Raw genomic sequence first — 15,860 nt, forward strand, 5'->3', positions numbered from 1 at the left:
TTACCTTCATTTTATTTGTAAATCTGAATTAGCAATATGCCTTTCTTGATGTAGATTCTGCTAAACCAAAGGGGAGATACGCTGAACAGCGTCCCAGTTTGCCCAGAACTCTAAATGTTAGCACTGGGAAACCCCTCAGCCCTGGGCAGATCAGGATGGTCGGTTACCTTAAGGGAGAATAAATTCCCGAATACAAGTAGCTTTACTCTGGCTGAAGGAATTCCAGGATGGGAGGGGCTATTCGTGTGTAGGTCAAAGCATTGCACCTGCCCAACCGCTGACGTGGCCCATTGTGTCTCCTTCCTACACGCATGATATGTGGGCCTGTGATGGGAAGGAGAAAAAAGGAGCAATCCCTTCCTTTCCCATGTAAGTTCTCAGGGTCAGTGCCTCTTCCGCGTGGCCAACTCAGTTCCTAGCAGGCAGACACAGCTGATCAAGTTCTTGGTAAAGGACAATCTCATCCACTTGTGGATAGTGAGATTGGCATTTCCAAGAGGACTTGAGATAGCTCCCCCAGTCCAGTGGGATAAGCGTTGCCTGGGAACTTAGACTGCAAATCATCAGGCCCCAGCCATGTCAGACTGAATCAGAAACTGGGGAGGGGCCAGCAGGCTGTGCTTCAGTAACTCCTCCACGTGAGGCTGACGCAGACTCAGGTTTGAGAACCACTGCTCTGGAGACTGACCTCACAAGATCAGATAGAATAGGTTTACCTGACGTACCTCTCACAGGCGAAAAGAATAAAGAGAGTGTGGTCCGTGAGTTCAGACTTTTTACTGCAGTTAGAACAAAGGCTAGACCTAATTTTCTTTCCTAATTTATATCCCCATGAGGTAGCCTGTTTTGCCATTAGGTTAAACTCAGGTCCAGATTAACTGTTTTCTCATTCCCCAAATCTCAAAAAAAGCCCAGAGGATAACTACAACCTGAATTAGAGAAAGACGATAAAACAATTACCATTTTAATTGGAACAGATCTCCAGCAAATATTGATCCATGGCACAACCATGTGCTGGGGATGGAAATCAAGTCATCTTTAAGGATAAAAGCATCAATAGATTCTGAAAGAAAGGGATCAGATGTCACCTTCTCCCCTGTCTCTCCCTTTCCACACCCCCATCCTCACCACGCCCACCCTTTTTCCTTCTGGAAGCAGGAAAAGTAGATCCAAGAAACATGCAGGTCCCTCCAGCACTGACCCAGTTAGGGCAGCGACAGGTCTCCGCAAGGCCTATTGGTCTCTGCACTCCCGGATGAACCCCATTCAGGGTTGCCCAGCAGCCCGGCTTTCTGGCCTTTAAAAATGGTGATGGATTCATTTAGAATCAGGGGCTACGGAGCTGGGAGCTCAGGTGCTGCAGAAATGGCAGGTGGTTGGAGCTGACTTGACAGCAATTAAATGTACAAATCTTTGATTAGGCTCCTGGGAATGGAGTCATTAGCAACCCAGAACCGACCAGCTTGCTTTCCACCGCCTCATTAGCTGCTCCACCGATGTTACTTTAAAAAGCCGAGAGGAGGGGAAAAAAAAAACCTCTCTAACACAGAATTAGGAAAGTCGAGTGACAAAGCCAGAGCAGGCAGGGAGGGGACAGAGCTGGTGTAAGCATTTCTAGCAGAACAACCAAGTCCCCTGCTTTTTTGCGGCATGGCCGCTGACATGAATGTGCATGTTTGCTGGACTGTAAAACAGCCCCATACCTGCCTGTACAATCTGCCAAAAAGGGCTTTTTTTTTTAATCTGCTTTTTCGCAATCCTCAGTTGATTCACTTTTCTCAGCCAAAGCCTCAGTGCGGTGGCAGCCTTCCTCGGGGCTGCAGAGTCCCGATTGGCCAGGTCTCCTGCAGAGCTGTTGCATGGCTCGCTTCACCTTCCCCAGAGGCAGGGTCCAGGGTCCACATCTGCCCTTTGGAGGCGAGAGACTCTCAGTGTCAGGATTCTCCTGCTGCGTGGCCCTGGCTCCCTCCGTGACCCCAGTTGGTAGCCGCCATGTTATTACAGAACTAGAGTCTGGAGAAAGCCAAGCATGCAAGTTTAATAATCTTCCCAACGGGGAGCTTTAAAACAAGAGAGAAATGTGTCTCACAACCTTCATGTCAAATCTGCCATCACCATTTATTTGATATGAGCCTAATTCATTGCATCTTTATTATTTTTATCCTTCTCAATCTGCCAGTCACTGGATTAATATTTATAAAGCACGCTCCACAAATATTTATTGATCACCTATTATAAACCTCATATTAATTGCTGTGGGAAAACTATGGGTGAGAGGACGGTCTATCTTTGACTTTGGAATCTGTTAGAAAGAACCATCATGTACATTTTCTCTCCTTTATTCATTTATTTATTCAAAAAACACCTGCTGTGTGCCTGCTTAGTTTAAGCACTGTTCTTGTCAATAAAAATATGAAGGACAATAATGATAATTGCCTACCATCTGATAAGTGTTTTACGTGTACTAATTCATTTAATCCTTGCAGCAACTCTGTGAGGTAGGTACTATTATTATCGCCATTTTAGAGAGAAGAAAACTGAAGCACAGAGGGGTTAAGTATCTTGCCTAAGGTCACACTGGTAGTAAACAGCAGAGCTGAGATTTAAACCCAGGAGTCTGGCTGCTTAACCACTATGCTGTGCTGCCTCAAGTTGCTTACAGCTTGACAGGGAAGATAAACATCAAAACCAACCGTTTCAACACAGTGTGATAAGCACATCTGTGTAAAGTATGTAAAAAGTAGACGGTAGGGAGAGAAGGGAATTATTAAATGCCTATGGAAAAGAATTCACAGTGAAAATGATGCTTGATCTGGGTTTTGAATTAGAAAGAAAAAAGCCAGAGCTTTCAAGAAGTTACCATCTAAGAAGACACTTCACTAAATGTCTTCGACACCATTATGACAGTTTTAGAAACAGGGTATCACATATATTGGGAACCTTGGAAAGGAAGAGATTGCATCCAAATGTGAGTGTAAACAAGAACCAGTTTATTAAGGAGGTGGTACCTAAGCGAAGAGCTGGTTAAAGTTTAGGATGGAGCCTTGTTAGAAGCAGAGAGCTCAGCAGATGAGGTAGGCAGGGATGGAGGAGGGAGGAAGAGAGAGGACAAAGATAGAGAAATATGTCTCCAAGGAGGTGAGGAGAGAAGCTAACGTGGGAAGAACAGTTTGAGCCTAAGCATGGAGGGCGTTGAAGGAGAAATTTTATTCAATTCTAGAAATCTATTGAAGCTTTTAGGAGTAAGGGAGTGAAACATAAATGACTTAGAAATACCAAGGAAAGCAATAGAGCAATACAATCAAATCCATATAATGAAAAAGTATATTTTCAAGCTAAGAAACATAAAGGGTTGTTTTTACTCAATAACAACCTTCTATAAAGCGTTTTCGTGAAGATAGGATATAGTAACAAGAGGAATTGCTTTGTAAACCATAATGTGCTGTTCAAATACCATTTTTGTTTTTAATGATATATTTATATGATCTTTAATTCAACTCCCTTCTGTCCAAAGCGAGGATGATACGCAATCTATCTGCATGTCTCCACGCGATAGATCATCTCAAGGAGCTTGCTTTCCTGTAGCAGACGCGTAGGCGAGCCCTTTCCAAAACATCCACCAGAGGAATCAGAATGGGCATTGTCAAAGCATCCTGGCCTCCTGAGGACATGGCAGTGATACGTCCCGAGTGGCGTGGGCTCTATCCATCCACTGAGGGAGTGGTCCTGAACAGAGAGAGGAAATCGTTACTAGTCTTGTGCTGCCACCACCAACAACAACCAAAAAAGATGGTTCTTCTGATTAAACTAAGGTAGCGACACACTGTCATTCGCTATGTTCTTAATCTTTCCATCCAACCAATCGACTTCTATTAGACCACAGCCTGGCCTATTTTTCTTCAAAATAATTTCTTTTTCACTCCTGCTCTACTCTTATTTGGTGAGGGGGTGGGGGGCGGTGAGGGTTAACTGGGTTCATCTTCACAACATGTTCCAGATGCTTGTTTGCTTAAGTGACTTCCTGGTCTTTCTTCTGTCATTTCTATCTAGAGGTGGAGGGCCTCCCCTCAGCAGGCGGGGTTAATGTTCCTTGCATCCTTGCTAAAAGTGCATAAAGACCATGCTACCCCCAAGGTGGCTGGGAAAATGCCTGATTGCTGTGGGAGGTCACCCAGTGGTTCTGGAGTTTCCAAAACTTCAAGCTGATGCACAACCCAAGGATGAGGGTAAAGAGATATTTGAAGTTAAATATATTGTTTTCGTGATTGTGATTGGAGCAAAAATGAAAATGGCATTTCATCTGTTAAAGAATAATGATTATAAGACAGGCATAATTTCTTCTGAGGTAATTTCTTTCCCTTGAGCTTCATTGGGATAAACAAGACAGAAGGACTATTGTCAGCCTCCTGAGCCCGGTCTCAGGCTTGTTCCTCGGAACTATCATCTCACCAGCACCCCCACTGGCCCTTTGTCCCTGCTTTCACTGTGCCCACGTGGCAATGCTCCACCCCTGAGTGAACACTGCACCCTGTGTTTCTCCTCCTATACTCAGCTCATTCAAGGAGGGTGGAAATATTTGGTCCAACAGTTCAGACGGGTGATGCCACAAATTCACGGTCTTCCTCAACTGAGCTTCAGGACTGAGGGTCAGTCTTTCTCTTGTCCATGCGCTGCACCCTTTTAGTAGAAATTGCACTTCTTCTCAACTCTCCAGAAAGGCGTAATAATTTCCCATACCCCTCCCTTAGAGCATATGGCCCCCTACTTCTACATCTTTTAAAAACCTGAGACTTAACGTGCAAACTTTAAGCTTGTCCACACCTACAAAAACTTTCATCCACTCATCTTCTTGCCTGGAATCTCACAAAAGATGGAAAAGATGATGTTTTTGTTTGTTTGTTTTATTCCTATTGCATTCTTTCCTCTTGAGCTCTTGGTATCATGCCTTCCTATGGCCTTTTGGACTTTGGTTCATCAAATATCTTCTTTTTCTCTTGCCATTACAACTTCTTCCTCTCCATAAGTTCGTTCCTATCAGATACAAACTTTCTCCAATCCCTCCCACTAGAAGAAAAAAAAAGTGAAGCATCTTCTAACTCTGTTTTCCCTTCCTTCCTCTAGCTACTTCTACTCTTTTCTCAACACAATATCTCAAAGAATCAACATCTTTTGTCTCTCCTTCCTCATCTCACATCTCTTCCTCCCCTCCTTCTTGCCAGATGAGTTGGTCCCTTCCCTGTCCTACCTCGGTGGGCCTCCATATGGTTTTGAAGACAGTTGATCTCTCCCTTCTTCTTCACATTCTCCACTTTCTTAGTCTCCATCACCCCACTCTCTCTTGTTTCACCTTCAGCCTCTCTGATCAGTCCTTCCTGGTTTTATAGGCTGCCTATCCTCTCATGCTTCTTAAACAGTGGTGTCTCCCAGGATTTTATCCTTGATCCTCTTCTTTTCTCACCCTATGTTGTTTCTCTGGACAATCTCATCCACTCTCATGGTTCCATAATCATCATCATACTAGCAACACCCTAATCTGTATTTCTAGCTGGCTCCTCCCAATGAGTTTCACTGTGACATAAACCGTGGTCTACCGGACCTCTCCACCTGGCTGCCCCCAGATTCCTCACACTCAGCTCTTCTGAATAATCTGATCTTACCTTTGTCTTTCCTATACAGGCTTCTTTTACACGTTCTCCCTCTCAGTAGATGGACCACTATTCATCTCATCTCCCAGATGAGAAGCACTGGGAGTGTCCTCAGTTCTTTCTTCTCCTTCACCAACTCCTGTCACATTTGCCACCCAAAGTTCTCAAATCTGCCCCTTCCTTTTAGTCCATACTGGGATTTCCCTGGCTTAGGGAGGCCCTTATCATCTCTCACTGGGACTGCTATACTACCACTAACAAGACTTCTGGCCTCCAGTTTTGTCCTCCTCCTATCAGTGCACTGCACAAAGCCCTGAAGAATCTATCTACATCACAAATATTGCTATGCTATTTTCCATGCTTAAAACTCTTAAAAAATTCCCATTGGCCTATAGAATAAAAATCAGTGGTAAAGGTTTTAGCATCACCTATGTCTCTGGCCTCAGTGCTCACCAAGTCTCATCTTCCACTGCACATCCAGTAACATTGACCCTCTGGTGGTCGTCATCATCATAATCATCATTGCTATTATTCAGTGAGTGTTTACCATGTAGTAGGCACTATGCTAATTTCTTCATATGCGTTGTATCAGGTAGTCCTCACAATAATCTTATCTGGTAGGTACTATCATTTTTCTCATTTATACGCAAGAAAACTGAGTCAGAAAGAGGATAAATAACTTGCCAAAACTTGCATAGCTAGTAAGTGGCAGAGAGAGAATTTCAACCTGGGTAATTAGACTCCAGAACTCACTCTCTTAATTTTATCACACATTTTGTGTTCTCCCTTCTGCCTGCAATGCCCTCTCCCTCCCTTCCTTACCCTTGCCTGCCAGCTTCTGTTTATCCTTAAAGACTTGGCTTAGACAGCAGCAGCTGTAGGTAAACTTCCCTGGACCCTGGGGCTGGATCAGATGCCCAAGTCTTCTCTCCCCGACACCCCTCTTAGGTATTTGGCAATCACTGCATTTTACACATTTTGCTGTAATTATCTCTTAATTATGTGTCTCCCCTATCAGACTGTGTCTTATTCATCTTTGCGTCCCCAGTGCCTAGCACGGTGCCTAACTTATACAAATTTCTTGGTACCTATTGAAGGTGTAAATGGTGAAAGCCCGACCATCAGCAGTCTGTTCCTCACTCTGAAAAACAAAGTGACATATTCAAGTGGCAGAAAGATGATGACTAATCCATCTCAGAGAGCTGTGATTTAAAGAATTCTTCTCCTCAGCTAAAAGCACTACAATGCCACATCATTCATGGTCCTGCACGTGCGTGTACCTTCCCTGACCAGCCTAGACCTCCGCCCTGCAAGGAACTGTTGAAAGAGTGAGTCAAAGGCAGTGGGGAGAAGTCACATGGCCAGTGGGAGACTCAATAGACTTGCATATTTTTATATAAAGTCCATTATTTCATACTGCAATTAACTCCACAGACCGTATTCAAAGTCCTTCACATCGGTCTACTTTTCTAACTTTACATCCAGTTATTTACCTCCCAGGTCTCTACTTTCCAGCGCTCGCCCTGCCTTTGGCCTGTCAGCCTCCATATTCGTGCTCACGTCGTCTTGCCGGTCTTATCTACCTTCGTCATCCCTGCCAATGCTTCCAAAGCAGCTCAAATGGCACCTTTTATCTATGGCCTTCTCTGTCTCATCAGGCCAGAAATGAGCTTCCAATAGTTATTCTCTACATAAACATTTGGAAAGTAATTATGCACCACAATTAATGCTATCCTGTCATGAAGCAGCCTTCTTCCTGGCCCGGATGGATCTCTAAATCAATTGTTGGTCATTCCGGGGATTCCTTTGTCTTTTATCTCCAGGAAAAATGTTAAGTTCTTTGAAAGCAAGAATATGTTTTACACTTTTCTCCCATAGTGCTCAATAAATAGGGAACTGATGATTTTTCTTTTCTTTAAATCCTTGATTCTTCCCAACCTTTCTATCACAACAATCTCCCTCTTATTCTAAGCTCAGAGAGGGGACTTGTTTTAATTTCTCATCTTACCCCAGATCCGCACTGTCACCAATCCACCTGATCCTTTCCCAATGACATCCGACTGATCTACTTCCCTGTCTGCAGCTCTGCAGCCCTGGACCAGCCCGTCTATGTGATCCAGGGCTTCACAGAGACGATCACGTGGGAGCATCCAGATCCCTCCTCTAGATTCTCCATTCTCCCAAGCCATCTATGCTTCACTCTGTGGCCTCTGGTTAAGCAAATCCCCAAATCTCATGTTTTTTGTAACGTTTAGTAGCATTGCAAGGAACAGAGTTAACAGACAACACGTTTACAGAATGCCCATGACTCAGACAATCGGAAAACCCCCAAAACAATGTGGGATATAAATAGTAGCTGCCTTGACTAAAGCCCTCGAGCAATTTTTGAGCTGGAATCAAATCACATGGAACAATTCAAGCACGCTGGCAAGGTGTGATGAAACCGGTTTATTTGTGGTTGAATTTTCCATTCGATATGCTATTCTGTTTTACGAGCCATATAACTTTGTGAAGCAATTGTGGCTAACGTACAGACTCAGGCAGGAGGCGGGAACCCGTGAGTTGGTTACAAAGGGCTGTCACATAGGTGGGTCACCGACGTGGAGAAGTCAGGGGGCATGGGACTCAGGTAGGAGGGGGAGCCGGGGAAAGGTCTTGGATAAGGAGCTGGAGATGGAAACTGTAGCTTTTGGAAATTCTGACTGCTGTGTGAAGGGATAAATAGAAGTGGTCATTTTCTGGCCAAAATTTAATATTATCTCATCATGGAACAAAATCACACGTATCCCAGGTCAGCCCACTACCTCCTTTACAGGTCATCACCTTGCACAATGTCAACCTGCTGTATAGTAAAATAATAATCTTAGTGAGTGCTCACCGAGTGCTATTTGTTTTGAGAGCTTTGTAATATTAACTCATTTAAACCCCTCACCAACCCCCTGATGTGGTACAAATGAGGAAACTGAGGCTGAGAAGGTTTGCGTTTCTAGCCCAGGGTCACACAGCAGCAAGTAGCAGTGCCAGGATTTGGACCCTGGCAGCCTGATGCCCACCCCCATGGCTTCCTCTCTGGTATCAGAGTACTTGTACAGAGCTTTCTAAGTTCTGAGTACCGTTGTGAGCGTTTTATATGTACTAACTCTTAAACCTCACAATCCCATAGAAGAAGAACTATTTTTGTCCCCAATACACAGATGAGGAAACAGAGGCCCACACAGATTATGTGACTTGCCCAAGGCCACAAGGCTGGAGAGGGCAGGGCTTAAGTGGAAAGGCAGGCCCTCTGGTCCTGAGGCTCCACTCTTGAGCACTATGTTGTAGGACCCCACTCATCAGCCACAAGGGGCAGAGAAAAGGCCACATGGCAGGGCTGCCAGGAGCTACTAGGCATAAGGCATTAGCACAGAGCCTGGCATGGGAGGTCCCCACCCCACACACATGCCCCATGCTCCTCTGAAGACTTCCACATGGCCTCGGCCCTCTCTGTCTTTTCTGATGTGAGACATCCCGGTGCCCTTTTCTCTGGCTGAAGGCCTCGGGCAGCCCAGGTGGCAGCGCTCGGCTCCTGAGGTCAGTTTCATTTCCCACACCACGTGTAAGCTGGACTATTATCAGGTGGCTACGAGGTGTGGTTTTGTTAGAAAGGGACTCAGCAAGGCTCGCGTCCTTGTGAGACCTAATCCCTGAGTCTGCAAAGGCTGAGCAGCCAGCCCTGCTTGTTCTAAGGGCTCTCCCCATGCTTCTCATGTTGTCTGTTAAGCCCTGTTTTTAGCTTATCTGCCTGCTGGTTCTCAGCTAATAAATTGGAATTGATTTGGCAACTTCATAAACAAGGAGAGTCTCAATACTGTTTAAAAACTGGGAGGTGGTAAGGTGGAGGGTAATGGGGGGCTGTAGATGCCCTGTTTCTGCACATCGTCTAGGGACGCTTAGCCCAAAGAGGTAGTCAGGAGAAGGGTGCATAGTATTTGGCCTGGAAACTCAAAGTCCTGGCCCCCTGGTTTGGGGACAAAGGTGGCAGAATCTCCAAACACTAGTTCTAAATTGTTTGCATTTGATATAAGAAAAAAGACTAGATTAGCATAGCACTGTGAATAGACAAAAGATGGGGAACGTGGTGCTTTCAGATTACGTTGTGCAATATAAATTTAGTCGGGGAAAGAATCGAGGATGTCAAGTTCAGAGCGCAAAGCCTGGCCTCTGGAGCCTGGTCGCCTGGGTTCCTGCCCCAGTTCTGCCACTAATCATCAGCCCTGTGGCCTTGGGCAAGAAAGGAGCATCTCTGAACTCAGCACCCAGCCCTGCAAAATGGGCCTGTCATGACTGTGCCCTCCCCACTGGGGGACTGGGAGAGTTACATTGGTTATCATTTGTGAAGCACAAGGCATGTCTGCCACACCAAACTCCCAGTAAGGGTTAGCGATCACCGTCACCTGTGAATAACAGGACGGGAGCCGTGCTAGGACATGCGGTTGTGGAAAAGGAAGCTCTGGAGGCTCTGGAGAGAACACAAGCTTCGCTCGCTCGCTCGCTACACTGCCTCTCCCGATACTCTTCATGACGCCTAGCTGTTAACTGGCACTTACCTGTTGACCGGCAAGAACAGGCCACAATTACAGGGGGTTTGTAATACTATCCTTTATCTTTCATGGATGTTGAAGTGTTTTCATAATAAGATGTCTTTAAAATACTAAGAGTTTGTGATGGGTTATTTTTTGTTTGAAATGTATTATCCTCTTTCTGGAAATGTATTTTTTTTAATTCATGTATTAAGCTTAATAAACTAGAAACGGAAGTGGGGAAATAAGAAGAAAGTGGAAACAGTTGACAGTGACTTATGAAAACTCTAGAGCAAGACCAACCTGGGTCCACATCCCAGCTGGACCACCAGGGTTTTGGAGTCTTTGGGCAATTTACTAACTCTCTGCTATGTTTCTTTTCTTCATGAAGTGTCATGAAGAATCCTGCCGCCAGGGTTGCAATAAGGCATAAAGGAGATGACGCATGTCATTCCCAAACCAGCCCACAGTAGGCACGCAACAGATGTGAACTCTTTCCTTCATGCACCAGTGGCATATAGAGGTGGGGAGTGAGTGGAGAGGGGGTGAGGTGGGGGAGAAAAAACTCCAAGGCTGAGAAGAGGAGTTTTGTGGATTGGATGAGAAATTGGCTTTGCAGCCTCTGTTGAAACAGGCTCAAAGCTAAATTGTGAAGTTGGAGTAAGTAAAGTCTGGGCCGCTTTTGCTCCTTGGCCAGTGGCCTCGGGCCCTCCCTAACTCGTGGACCTCAGAGGAGAGAGGGAGACTAACTGAGTCATACAGATAGACAAATATCAGGCTTTAAACATAAGGACTTCTAAGAAATTGGCATTTTAACTATTGAAAAGCCTTAAGTCAAAAGAACAAAATGCCAATAATTGAATTTCAGCAGGCAATGTAGAGGAGGGATTTTGTTTTTTGGGGTTTTTAGGGGAGTGGAGAGAGAAGAGGAAAGGGCTTTCTGGTATCACTGAAATCATGGCACATAAATGCCAACTTCCTTTTATTCCAGCAAAGTCAGCTGGGTGAATGACGGGAAAATGGTAAGCTCTCCCAGTGCACTGCTCGCTCTCAGGAGCTGACTCTGCTGGACAGTGGGGGATCCTGAACTGTCACAGCCCAGCAAGAAATGGAGCAGGAGCTTCAGGGAAATCTACAGGTGCAGGACACTGTGCACAGAAGGACAGTGGCACCAGGGACCTGAGGACAGGAGGAGGGAGAAAGGGAAATGGTCTAAAGGTGCCGGGTAACATAGGAGTTTAATGCATATCATCTCACTTAACCCTCACAACAACAATAGGAGGAAGATAATATTAGCTCTGTTGTACACATGGGAAATGAGGCTCAGCATAGGCCAGGTGACACGCCCAACGTCACGCAGCTAGCGATCGGCAGAGCCAGGATTCAAACCCAGGTCTACCTAGCACCAAAGTGCCACACTAGACTGTGTATCTGGAAACTAAGAGGAGAACCGGGAATTTCCCTCTATCTCCATGACGACCAAATGGACCCCAGAGAGCACAATAACTCTGGTGCGTGTGTCCTGTGTGGCCACCTGCCCCTGTGAGTGCCGGCTGCCCACAGAGCCACCCTTGTTCTGACTCAGTGCTCTTCCTGGTCCCTGTGTCTGGGGAGGCAAGAGGGCAAGGGCCAGCGCCCTAACTCTTGCTGCCGTCCTTCCTCTATAATTCTGTTTTCAGACAATTGGCTTTGACTATCCCAGCAGACCTTTCTCCCTGGGAGGCCATGTTCTGGCCTGTTCTGGCTGACGGCCCGCCTGGCCTCGCCAGCTGTCTGCAGGAAGGCCGATGTTTCATGTCCTTCCTGCCTGCTCTCTCCTCCTCCCACCTCCCAGCACTGTGGGGCCCAGGCATCTTGCCTGCTGTGCCTGCTGGACCGTTTTCCACTTCCTTCCCCAGAGCTTGGTTTGCTCTCTAGGTAAAAACACAGAGGGCTGCTTCTTACAGGCAATTGTAGGATACTGTTCTTGAGTGACTGGGGAGGAAGAGGGAGAGGCTGATGATAATAAAAGCAAGCACAGACCAAGCAGCCCAACCCAACCCAGACCCTGAGAAATGCATGAATGTGCAAATATTTCTTTGGGGTACTTTGCATGGGGCTTTGCGATAAATAGTCCACTGTCATTTATCCTGGGACATGGATTGTCTGAACCAAAAAGTGATCAGGACAAGGGGATAGAGCCATTTCCTCATCTTAGAGCTCTGGGTGCCTGAAGTTAGAGCTGAGGGGAAACCTGATAGGAGAAGGGGAAGTTCTGGGTGAAGGGGCAAACCACTGGGATGCAGGTTAGGAAGCAGAAATACCACCTAAACTTTATTTTTCTCCCCACAGGAAGTGGCAGCAGCCAAAGCAGTTTGGGAGCCTCCAGCCTCACTAGAAGATAGTGACCCCCTGGGGCCACACCCAAGTTTATACTAATGAGGTGACTTATGGTGGGCCACTAGATTGTTTCAGAATGGAGGCTGGCCATGCCAGAAAACCAACTATGTGACTAGAGGGTTGGAGCTTTGAGCCACACGATATCAGCCCAAACTTCTGACCTCTGTGGAGGGGAGGAAAGCTGGAGATTGAATTCAAACAAGAAGTTAAGGTTTCATTCTATCATGCCTACATAATGAAACCCCAGTAAACCCTCTGGACACTGAGGCTCAGGTGAGCTTCCCGGTTGGTGAACACAGCAATATGCTAGGAGGGTGATATATCCAGATTCTACAGAGACAGGACATGGGAGCTCTGTTTTAGGGATCCTCCCAGACCTTGCCCTATGGGTCTCTTCTTCTGGCTGGTTCTTATTTGCATCCTTTATAATAAAATAGTAAGTATAGTGCTTTCCTGAGTTCTGTGAGTCGTTCTAGCGAATTACCAAAACTGAGGGGGTCATGGGAATCCCCAAATTTGTCACCAGTTCTTCAAAAGTATGGGTGGCCTGGGGGACTCTGGAACATGTGGCTGGTGTCTAAAGTGAAGGGAGTCTCTGGAGAACAGTGCCCTTTGCCTGTGAAGTCTGTGCTAACTCTGGGGAGTTGGTGTCAGTTGCATTGCAGCATATTTTTGAATGAGGGGATGAATCTCCTACAATCCAGTGAGGGAGGTAAAAGCAAATTCTCTTTCCTCTCCTTGCTACTACCCTCTCTAAGAGGAAGCCAAGTGGCTTTCCTGTCAGTTATCTCTGTGGGTAAAGCAGAGACTAAAGTGCTGGATCTGGAGCTCATTCTCATATGAAGCTTGAGGATGCATTTACATGGTGCCACTGAATTGACATTTTTGGAGTCAAATCAGCTATTTTGGCTGATATAACAAGCTAGTGCTGAGGAGTGAATTGATTACTGAATAATCAAACTCATCTGGTGTCTTTAAAATGGAGATAATTTCACATAGTTCAGACACAGCCCAATTATTTTGTTGTTAAGAAAAGTGAATTGGCTTAGCCCTTTGCAATTCGATCGGTTGCTTGGCAATCAACTTGCCAATAGTTTTTGTCTCCCCATTTTTCTCTCTGATTTTAATTGTAGCATTGGAATGAAAGGGTGGTCCACCCATCTGCTGCCTTGCATTTGAGGCTTAATTTAAAAAGTCAATCCTTAGCCTGTTTTTTTTTTTTTAATTCCCAAACTAAAGGAATCCAACTATTATTTTACACCCCTTTTATTTCTTTCCTTTCACCTTGCATCCCCCCATCTTCTCCAGTATCTTTTTCTTTTCTTTTCTTCTTCTTTTATTAAAAAATACGGAAACAAAACAAAACTAAATAAAATAATGATTTAGCCAATGCTGAGAAGAATACAAAACTCTATCATCTCCTATACGTCATATTCTAACTTCACATTATTGTACATATTCAGCAATGCTTGTGTTTCGCCATGACCCCCAGATGTTTGTATTTCATGCTTGCTTGGATTTCCAAGCCTCCCTTCTCCCCATCTGTCTCCCTCCTCACCATTTTTGCACCTGTGTAAAATTTACTATATGGCATTGGTTCCAGCAACATTATATTTCGTCTTGCGTCGTTTATCAAGGCCACTTCAAAATTTTTTCTGTATTTTAAGGGCTTAGTAACAATATCCCAATTAATGGCATTATCTGAGTGATTAGAACTATTGCTTTTCTCTTTAATTGGGAGCTTTTTAACTCTTGGCTGCTTGTAGTAAAGATGGTTAGATCACATCCATGGCCTTTTCTAAGAGGTACTGTTCTACCCATAGCCCCTGCTGAAATGGCAGCCCTACATATGTCCCTATTACTTCTGTCCTTATCTGACTGGATGATACCTGTTTCAAAGGCTGCCTATCCAGGCTTATCACATGACCTGTTGTACAAAGCTGAGCTCAAACAACTGATCTCAAATGGCGTCCACTGGGCCAATCAGATCCTCACTCACAGGACTTTGAATTGGGGAAGACACAGAGACTCAGGATGTTTGCCGTGGGGGCTGAGGTTCGCTGGGTAAGGCCATAGTAGCCTTGAGCCAGGCAAAGTTAAGAGCAAGGCAAAATTGTGAGGAGGTAGAAACTAGGATTAAACAGAAGACATAATGTAGAAGAGTTGTATTCAGTCACGGGTGGTAGGAGAAGAAGCTAAAGTATACATATAGACAGCAGCAGAAACTAAGGGTTGGCCAAGTCGCTTAATAGCAGACCGTAAAGATCCACCACCCCCAAGTGCCAAGGTCCCAAGAGCTATACTGCTCTAATCTCTGTGTGGACTAATCATACTGTGGTTTCTTACAGGAGAACTGCTCTTTCATTCCCCGTCGTTTCTTGCAATAACCCTGGCCCCTCTCTTTACATGACCCAGCCATCATGGGTCATGGTTCCTTGTAACTCAAGGGCCTACATCCATTGTACCCACCTGTGCCCAGGTAGTAGAGAAACTGACAGGGAGCATTGCCAAGGGGTTATGCCACTTACTGGTTGCTGTGGTTCCACTGTGGTGCTCAGCTCACTTTTCCTCACTGTACCCCTTCAGCATGGACCAGACACTTGGTCAAGAAGCCCCTCTCCCAGGATTGGTTCTCCAGCAAGAATGCCTGAAGGATTCACGGCAAAAACAAACAAATAAAAACACTTACAGATCATACACATTGCATTCCCTTGTCTACCTGAAAGGACTTGATTGGTCTGGCTGCACCTACTTGTTGACCTCCAGGAGACCTTTCTGTTATGCATGAAATCCACCCTCTGCTCTGTGACTCCTGGTTTCTAAGTGATTCACGGGTGTGCGGTAGCAGTGGTACTGTCCCAACCCTGAGAGAAAGTGGTGACAGAAAAATCTGAGTGACACCCTGTTCTTTCTATTATTCCTCAGCCTTTGCTTTTCCTGCCAGACAGCAATGCTTTGGGTGTAATCTGAGCTATAAAATGAGAAGAAGGTAAATATTTATGAGCTCTGCCCCACTGGGCATCTTCAGGGAAAAAAGAGGTCAATATTTCACCTCCAAAGAGTCAAAAGTAAAGATCACTTGAACTGAGGGGCTGGCCTGGTGGCATAGTGGTTAAGTTCATGCGTTCCACTTCAGCAGCCCAGGGTTCGCAGGTTTAGATCCTGGGTGCAGACCTAGCACCGCGCATCAAGCCACGCTGTGGTGGCATCCCACATACAAAACAGAAGAAGATTGGCACAGATGTTAGCTCAGCGAGAATCTTCCTCAAGTAAAAAG

At 45.5% G+C, this 15,860-nt stretch overlaps 1 long non-coding RNA gene across 1 annotated transcript; it reads right to left on the minus strand.

The window, feature by feature from the left end:
• Positions 1–3,589: 3,589 nt before the first annotated feature.
• On the minus strand, positions 3,590–15,447 carry LOC139076436 (uncharacterized). Its single transcript, XR_011528043.1, has 3 exons — positions 15,336–15,447; positions 15,112–15,230; positions 3,590–3,726 (listed from the first exon to the last, which is right to left on the minus strand). It is a non-coding gene; the product is annotated as an uncharacterized lncRNA (long non-coding RNA).
• Positions 15,448–15,860: the final 413 nt, after the last annotated feature.

Source organism: Equus przewalskii, chromosome 16 (assembly GCF_037783145.1).
Source record: "Equus przewalskii isolate Varuska chromosome 16, EquPr2, whole genome shotgun sequence".
NCBI lineage: Eukaryota > Metazoa > Chordata > Mammalia > Perissodactyla > Equidae > Equus > Equus przewalskii.